Here is a 9,168-nt window from a genome sequence, read left to right as displayed (position 1 = left end):
CTCTTGAATTATCACACAAATTGTCTCATGTCAGTCTTTGCTTTCTTTCAGAAACGTCTCTGTTCCACCAACTAATTAACTACTACTGAGACTCAGATACGATGCCTCTGATGCTGTCATTCTGTGCATTCGAGACTTCATTGATACTGATAGGGGGACACCCAGCAGGATTATGAAGAGACTGTGTATGACACTGAACGATATGAACAAGAGACATTTTTGTGTAGTATTTCAGTACTCTGATGTAATCAAATGAAAATAAAATAAACAAATGTGTATGGATTATATATTTTATTCTGAAATCAATTGTTTAAATTTTTATTTTCTAATCCTAATTTGGAGCTTTATGCTGTTCTTTTAAGTGGTGCAGGTCCTTCCCCTTCTCTCGTTCTTGTCATGCTGCTTTTGAACCAGCACCATCTGCAACTCTGCTAATTCTCTCACCTTTCAGAATAAGTATTTTTATTCTGAAATAAATATTTACAGTTTTAAACTCAGACGATCGTAGAAAAGAAGGAAGAACACAGTGAAGGTATCAAGTCTCTAGTTACTTCCCAGTCCCTTGAGATAACATATAGCTCATATAGACGATCGCACAAGCAAAAATTAAGTATGAAATAGTTTGTGTTCTCCAGACATTTAGAGTGTGACACAATAACAGCAGTCTCCAGTTTGTGTATGTGCCTTAGGTACATCTCTACCCCAGACTGTTGTGGTTTATTGTAAATGTTGGCATCTTATTCTTCAGGTATGTCTCCAATATAATAATTTACCCATCGTATAAACTGTATTTTGTATATGCCAAAGAATTACGAAAGTTGGTGAACGAATAATATTCAGTAATTCTGCATAGGTACTTTCTGTAGAACACCCATTGCTGCTGTAACGAATTAATCATTCTAAGAACTCCATGGTGTCTATGTTATCAAAATTTGTTACAACTCTGAAGAAAACCAACTATTTGGCAAAGCGGACCAAATTTCACACTTTCTTCTTTATTAGGTGACTACTGACAGTATGTGTGATGGAATATTATCTTGCCTAGAAATGGTGTATCTGAACAGAACTGACTGTGGCGTCCTTCTGTTGACAACTATACAAAAATCGTGTATTTTTTTTTTCGCAACTTGGAACTTGCATTTCACGATGAGGCACCTCCATTCTGTAACCTCTTGACATAATATTTATGTCCAGAGGAGAAAGGAAAAAAATCGTATGTTTGTTGTTGCTGCTGTGTTAATCTCAGCAAAGTTGATTGTTAACTGAAACTAGCATATGTTTTGCCCATGTTTCATTCCGAAATTTAGGGATGTCTCTTGCTGGTCAAACAAGAAAGTACTGATCCTTTAAATAATTGTAAGATGCATCGTTATATTATTAATGCAAGTTTCATGTTTTGCACTGATCTTTTCATTGCATGACACTGCATCAGTTTTCATGTTTTCTGCTATGCTGTTCAACTGAATCACTTCATCGACCAGCCTCGAAGTACCCTCAAGCGAATCGTTCTGCTATATGAAAAGGTTGTACTTCATGATAGACACGATATTTCTATAGGTGACGATGCGAAAATACCCAACATGCTCTTCAGCTGTTGCCGACTTAACTATCTGGAAACGATATTCCAGCAATAACTAAAACGGGAATAAAGTGGTCTCATAAAATGTGATTTCCAAGTTAGGCCATGGTTATGCTGTCCCTTGGTTAGCTACCCCTGGATTTATCCTGAGTTTGTACAACTTCTCCTAGGACAGCACATGTCTCATTGTCTTTAACTTCATCTAACATTTTTCTTATCATTTCAAAATATCTGTCTGCCTGTTTATAGTAAGAGCTTCCTCGTTTTTATCTTTAATATATTTTCTTAACATTTCACAAAGCATTTTACATTGAAGTGTGGATCATCAAAATGCTGTAATGACTTTTTTGGCGAATTTTTGATTGAAGTCAGTTTGTGATTATTTCTCATGGCCTGTTAGTATGAGTGCCTGTTATTTGTTCAAATGTTTTACTTAGAAGATTTTTTTCCAGAATATAGTGCACTCTCTTAACTCTCTTATGAGTAATCATAAGTTGGTAAAAACGTCTGAGAAACTTCGACTTCTGTCCCTTTCAGATACAACTTGTAAGCCCAGACATATGTCATATATTCTTTGCAGCATTTAGAGCTATAGACTTTAATTCATTACATATCATATCTTGAATTTCTTTCTACTTAAACAAAACTAGTGAAACATTCGTCTCTGTATACTTCATTTAACTCTTCCAGTTTTTAATAGTCCTCCTGGCAACAGCCCTTTACTCTTTCAAACGCTTGAGTTCGTATTACATTATTAGAAGAAGTAAAATATTGTTTGCCCGTATTTCTTGGTGATTTTCTATATTCCTAATGTCAGACTTGCTTCTTGTCTTTTTTTTCAACACAACAGACAGTCCTCTTATGCTATAGGTCATTTGTATCTTCTTCATAAGTGCAATGGTTTTGCCACTTCTTTTATGGTAACAAAACATTAACTTTAAATTAAAAGTTACTGTAGTTTACCTACTATCATAATACAGCTGTGTAATGATTACATCGAATTGCTGTCCTGTTCCCCAGAATCAATTGATTGAAACAGAAATTGCAAAAATTATAGGTTGAAGCAATTCAATAAAATAATAAAATTTACAGAATGATCTAGGTATTTTCATTTTAGTCACCAAGGTCACAGTAAAGGATGTGAGTTGCACAGCCCTCTTTGACAAACGAACAACCGGTAACTGGCGTTTATCGGCACAAGCCATCTAAAGACACTTTTCTTTGTTAAACGTTTTGATGTATCTCAAATGTAATTGTTGTGCTTCAAACACATATTTTGCCCGTCTATGAAACGGTTCAACGTTTTTTATAACTTTTTTTTCTCTCCTACAAATTCATGTCTTGCTACCTGGTAATTTGTTTGTTAATCAACGATATGCAAGATGATCTTTGGTCAGGTCAAAGATATGAAAAATTCAAACTTTGTTTTGAACCTTGACAAATGAGAAATAAAATATTGTGAAATTGAGCGCGATTTGTGTTGACAACAGTTATTGTTTTGTTGAAAAATTGTCAAAACATTATTTACATCGCTTCGTAAATGTCGTGTACGTATGACTTTTAAAATGTTCAGTTCAGTGAATGTAAATGTTGCGGGTAATGAATTAAATCCGGTATTTAGGATTTCTTGTACAGTGACAAATACAAAACATCGGCGTTATAAATATTTAGAGCATATTGTTATTATCCTGCTCCAAGTAATACTTACCGAGTCTGTTGTAAACTGTTCTTTTCAATGCTTAATTTTTGACGTTCTCCATACAAATGTTATTTTGTGATTATATGATGTAAAATGCTCCGTAAGCAGCATTACTCATAAAATAAGAATTTATTGTTTTATAATTAAAGGAAACGTGCCTCATGTTATCCATAAACCGTATGATTTTTAGCAGTGCCTTAGAAAACCATTGAAAGTGCAATCCTTAAGACCAGCTCTGAAGCTCAGCGTATGTAGTTTAGCATTTTGTTAACACAATTTGTTGTCCAGATCACTTACGGCACATGTTTGTCTTACACCCTGGTGCTCAAAATAAATGTTGAATAGAAGTTTGACGAAGCTCCGAGTGTTATAACCACTGTTATGGTAAGTCAGCGTGTGAGATTAGATTGCACACAAGTCACGGATACCACATTCTTTTCGAGAGTGATATAGTGGTGGAATGGTGCAACTTCAACGGAATCCCTTCATTCCCCCTTCGGGACATGCATCTGTACTGTATGCTTAATGGTAATGTAATGCTCGTGGATAAAATATACCTCCATTCTGATTGCTTGGTGGATGTACTCATGACGATATTACCAACAGAAAAAACAAAACTGGCATTCTACGAATTGGAGCATGGAATGTTAGATCCCTTGAACAAGCAGATACATTAAAAACTGATATTAAGAGATTATAGTTACATATAGTTTGAGTTGGTGAGGTGAGGTGTTAGGAAGAATGTGGCTTCTGATCAAGTCCATACAGAGTTATGAATACAAACTCAAATAGAGACAATGCAGGAGTAAACCTAATAATGAATAAGAAAATATGAATGCAGGAAAGCCTCTATGAAAGCATAGTGAATGTGTTATTGTAGACATGGGAGCCAACACCCACTGCAGTAGTACAAGTTTATATACCAACAGCTCTGCAGATGATGGAGAGACTGAAATAATATTTGTTGAAATAAAAGAAATTATTTAAGTAGTTAAAGGAGACAAAAATGTAATTGGGATTGGTGACAGGAATTCAGTATTAGGGAAAGGAAGAGAAGAAACAACAGTAGGATAATATGAAATGGGGGAAAGAACTGAAAGAGAAACTGTCTGGTATAATTTTACACAGAGCTTAATTTAATCATAGCTAGCCTAACATTTTGTTTAAGAATTATGAAAGTAAGTTTTATACATGGACAAGACATGGGGACACTGGAAGGTAGTGGAGAAGGGTGTGAGACATTGAGCAAGCTGTGCAGGTAACAAAGGAGAAATTTTTAAAGGGAAAGGAGTTGAAAGAGATAAAATCTTTAAGGATTGCCCATGATGTAATTCTGTCAGGACGGAATGGATAGCATTTTTGAAAAGAGACTGTAAGATCAACCTCAAGTGTAGTAAAACAAGAGTAATGGAATTTAGTCTGATTGAATCAGGTAATTCCGAGGAAATTAGGTTAGGCAATCAGAAACTATAATTAGTGGACAAGTCATTCTATTTGAGCAGCAAAATAACTGATGATGGCAGTAGTGAGGATATAAAATGCAGACTGGCAATATCAATAAAAACATATTTGAAAAAGAGGGACCAATTGACATTTAATATCAATTTAAGTGTTTAGAAATCTCTCTTGAAAGTACTTATCTGGAGTGTAACCTTCTGCAGAAGAAAAGTGGGCAATAATCAGTTCAGATGAGAAGACACTAGAAGCTTTTGAAATGTGGGGCTATGGAAGAATACCAAAGATTGAATGGGTAGGTTGTGTTACTAATTAAGTGGTACTTAATCAAATTTGGAGGAAAACAAGTTTGTGTCACTTCTTGGCAAAAGTGATAGGACGCACCCTTAGGCACCAAGTAGTTGTCAGTTTCATAAGGAAATGGTTGGGGGGGGGGGGGGTGCAGGGGGCAGAGGGATAGTAGGAGACCAAGGCTTGAATGCAGTAAGCAGGTGAGAATGGATGTAGTTTGCAGTAGATATGGAGAAATGAAGAGACTTGCACAGGGTTGACGAGCATTGAGTGTTGCGTCAGACCATTCTTCAGGCTGAGGAGCTCAAAATCAGTTACACTGGATGGCAGTTTGGTCGATCATTTCTACTACTCTTCTTGTTGATGGATGTAACCTCTGCTGTCTTCCAACCTCTGTTTTTATCTTCGAGAGAGGTTTGGATATTATAATTAAGTGTATGGCTAATTCATCTGAAAATTCTATATAGAATCTCACAGGGATAACATCGGTCTGTGTGGCCTTGTTCAATTTTAGTCAGTTCAGGTATTTCACAATGTTTCTGATGCTAATATCTATACCCCTCATTTTTACATTGTTGTGAAACTTATACTTTATGTGCTTCTGAATCTTTTGGTGCCACCAAAAACCTTAACATATGACCAAAATTGCTTTGATTTCTGTGAGAGATCTTTCCGTAATCATAAGCTATGGTAACCAAATGTGTGTCATTTAGTGTCTTTCTATCTACAGCCTTGTGCTATATTTTATATCTGTTGCCTAGAAGTAGCTGTTATTTCATAAATAGCTTTCCGGAAATTGTATAACATGGAGGCTCTCTCTCCCACCATGAATCTATTGTGTAGTAGTAACTGCATGTGCTGTCTTATGTTTTGGAACTGAGTTCAAGCACTGTGGTGTGAATATGTGACCTTTAAAGAAATCTCTTACATTCACTGAAGGAGTAGCATTAATAGCACTCCTATGTTTAAATCATTTCGTGTGATCTTTAACTTCACTCTTTTCTTTGTGTGCCACAGAAAGTTGAAAGTTGTCCAGTATGTAGCGTGCAGTAAACACAGCCATTGTTACTATCATTACACAATTTCAAAAATGTGTATTTCTGTTGCAGGTTTACATTAAATGCACAGTTTCTTTTGCCCATTGCCAAATCATCAGATTTGTGTAGAGAGTTACTTTGCTTTGAAAATGACATAAACACTTTGTGCCTCTTATTTTGTCAGACGAGTAATCCTAAGTGAAAAGTTGTGGCAAAACTGGTAGCCATGTCTTCCCATTAATGTCAGTGCTTGCTCCAAAATCCAATAGAGAGTCACTGCTGTAAGACAATATTTAAACATGCAATGTCAAACATATAGGTCTAAAATTAAAAAAAAAAAAAGGTGTTGCCAGTCATGAAATTTTCAAACCCTAGACTTTTTGCAACCCTGCGCATTATACCGGACAGCACTAACAAACCAAGGCTGTCTGGGCTAATCCTGGACGTGTGATAAGCCTACTGTCGACCTACCTAAACTTCCAGTGACTTTCTCTTGCGTTACCCAGTGCTTTTAATATCATACCTTGAAGTATTTTTCACACTGAATTGTCAGTTAATCCAAAGGGTATGTATCTAGTCAAAGGTAACATAGTTCCACGAGATCTCTGGCTGCGATTATGTTTGTGCCAGCACCACCTGCCTTCTGTCCCCACCCCATCTTTCAACACCACACACATTCATTCCCCTGCAGACTGGAAGAGTCATTCTGGAAAAAATCTCATAAGACATTTCTTCATGGTATCCTTTCTTCCCCTTTCCTTCAGGAGTGCTAGTCCCGTTAGGAATACAGCAGAGCTGTTAAGTTTGGAAAGTAGGATTAAGGTGCTGTCAGAACTAAACCTGTGAGGAGAGGTCATGAGTCATGCATGGATAGCTCACTCAGTCTGAGCATTTCCCACAAAAGGTCAGCTTCCAGGTCTTGGTACTGGTCTGGCACACAGTTTTAATCTGACATGAAGTTTCAAAACAGTATAGAGCAAAGGATTCTTTTTGGATTCATATTGCCACTTTGTAAACTGAGTATTTGTGTGTGGGACATGACCCTATATATCTGAGCGGACAGAGAACCTCTCAACAGTGAGAATCCAGTGCTTCATTATCTACGGAATTATGTTGTTAAGAGTGAAGCAGAATCAAGTAAACATCAGGGAAGAGTGCTGATATATATTTGACTTAGTCGATAATGTCTTGAACTTCTCCTGAATGGTGCTGTTACACAAGATGTTACAAATAAGTATATGTATGGTGGAGGAACCTGTGTCCAGAAACTGAGAGGGCCTTGGTAGAAAATTGTTGCAAAAGGCATAAAGAACTCAGACACTCAGCACTTGGTGTGAATATTTCTGACCAACTCTTGTTAAAGAGAATGCAATGTGACGAAAAATCTGGTAATTTGTGACAGCGCCTTTAATGAAAAGTCGGTATCAGTCACAACAGTCAGATACTTTGAGATAACCATCCAGCTAAAACTTTTAGTTGACGTGATGAATGCCAGACAGATCTAAATGTAGAAAAGTTATTGAGTTAATGCAGATGGCTAGGAAAAACACTCCCATAATGATACAGCATTAGTAGTATGGTGCTTGACGCAGTCACGTCATTTAATTTTATTTTATTTATTTATTTTTTTTTTTTTTTTTTTGGGGGGGGGGGGGAGGTGTGTAATGTTGTAGAGTGATCTAAGCTGGAACAAACATACCAAGGATTGTAGAAGGGAAGGTGAATAATCAACTTTGGTTTATTGGGAGAATTTTAGGAAAGTGACTCATCTGTGAAGGAGATCATTTATAGAATACTAGTGCAACACATTCTCTATTACTGCTTGAGTGTTTGGGATTCCACCCCCCTCCCCACCCCCCCCACCCCCCCACCCACCCTATCCCCCAGGTCAGATTATAGGAAGACATTGAAGCAATTCAGAGGTGGGCTGCTACATTTGTTACCAGTAGGTTCAGTCAGTATGTGATTATTCTGAAGATGCATCAGTAACTCAAATGGGGACCCCAGGAGGGAAGGTGGCGTACTTTTCGAGGAACGTAAGTGAGGATATTTAGAGATCGAACATTTGAAGCTGACTGCAGAACAATTCTGCTGCCGCCAGTGTACATTTCACGGAAGGGCCACAGGGATAAGATAATAGAAATTAGGGCTCATATGGAGACATTAGTCAGTCATTTTCCCCTCACTTTATTTGTAGTGGTACAAGGTATCCTGTGGCACACACCATACATTGTGAGGCCTGTGAAGAACAAATTTGACATATTAGCACTATATTGTTTATCTGTGTTTTCATTTTGCTGAATGTACCTGTGCAAACCCTTGTACATACTTTTACCTTTGTTAGATTAACTTGCACAGTAAGTGCTCATGCAACCTGTTTAAAAAGATGATATACAAAATTTCACTATGATACCTTTTTTCAGGTTGTAAATGGAAACATGTGAAACTGTTAATTATTGGTGTAGAGCCTCAATCTGAGACAAAAGCACCAGAAAAGGCTGAGCTAACTTTAAATATGGTATAGACCAAGGCAAAACAGAGTTGTTATATAAGTGATAACTCTGAGAAGATACTGGTCACAAGAAGAAGCAACAGAACAATTCATTAGGAGAACTGTGGTGCAGCTATGTGATAAGTGTAAGGAAATTAGATGATCTACTTATGTGTGTGTCATTAATTTGCATGAAGCTGGTAGTGCTTGAGACCATATGTCAAATGAAAGCTGAACACTTGTCACAATGGGACCATGGAATGTTTCCATTCAATAGTAATCACCTCATGCATTAAGATAGTTATCGCACTGGGAGACAAGATGATAGATTCCTGTTGCATGAAATGCAGTCAGTCACTGATAGGTCTGCAACTGATTTCGCTCTTGCACTTCCTTGTCCAACCGAAACTGATGCCCACAATTCTTTCTTCAGGACGCCAAAGACATGAAACCCACATGGAGAAAGATCAGGTCTGTGTGGAGGATGTTGCTGCGTTTCCCAACCAAGTCACTGAAATGTAGCCTTTGTCCGATTGCCAGTATGGGGGCAGGTGTTATTGTGCAACAGGATGATTCTGTCTTAAAGCACTCCAACAGCGCAAAGACAAAAGGCAAA

At 37.2% G+C, this 9,168-nt stretch overlaps 1 protein-coding gene across 2 annotated transcripts in view; it reads left to right on the top strand.

Annotated features, from left to right (window-relative positions):
* Window positions 1-2,952: 2,952 nt before the first annotated feature.
* The window catches only part of LOC126354906 (probable helicase senataxin), a 264,286-nt gene continuing 258,070 nt past the window's right edge, over window positions 2,953-9,168 (top strand). The window contains exons 1-2 of one of the 2 annotated variants that reach the window (XM_050004975.1): window positions 2,953-3,126; window positions 8,485-8,698. The gene's annotated coding sequence lies outside the window, so the exon portion shown is untranslated. The remainder of the gene's footprint in view (window positions 3,127-8,484; window positions 8,699-9,168) is intronic. The other variant, XM_050004976.1, reaches the window with a different exon arrangement.

The sequence above is a fragment of the Schistocerca gregaria genome, chromosome 3 (genome assembly GCF_023897955.1).
Source record: "Schistocerca gregaria isolate iqSchGreg1 chromosome 3, iqSchGreg1.2, whole genome shotgun sequence".
Classification (NCBI taxonomy): domain Eukaryota; kingdom Metazoa; phylum Arthropoda; class Insecta; order Orthoptera; family Acrididae; genus Schistocerca; species Schistocerca gregaria.
Note: the sequence above shows the minus strand (reverse complement) of the source record. Positions and strands in the feature narration are given on the sequence as shown.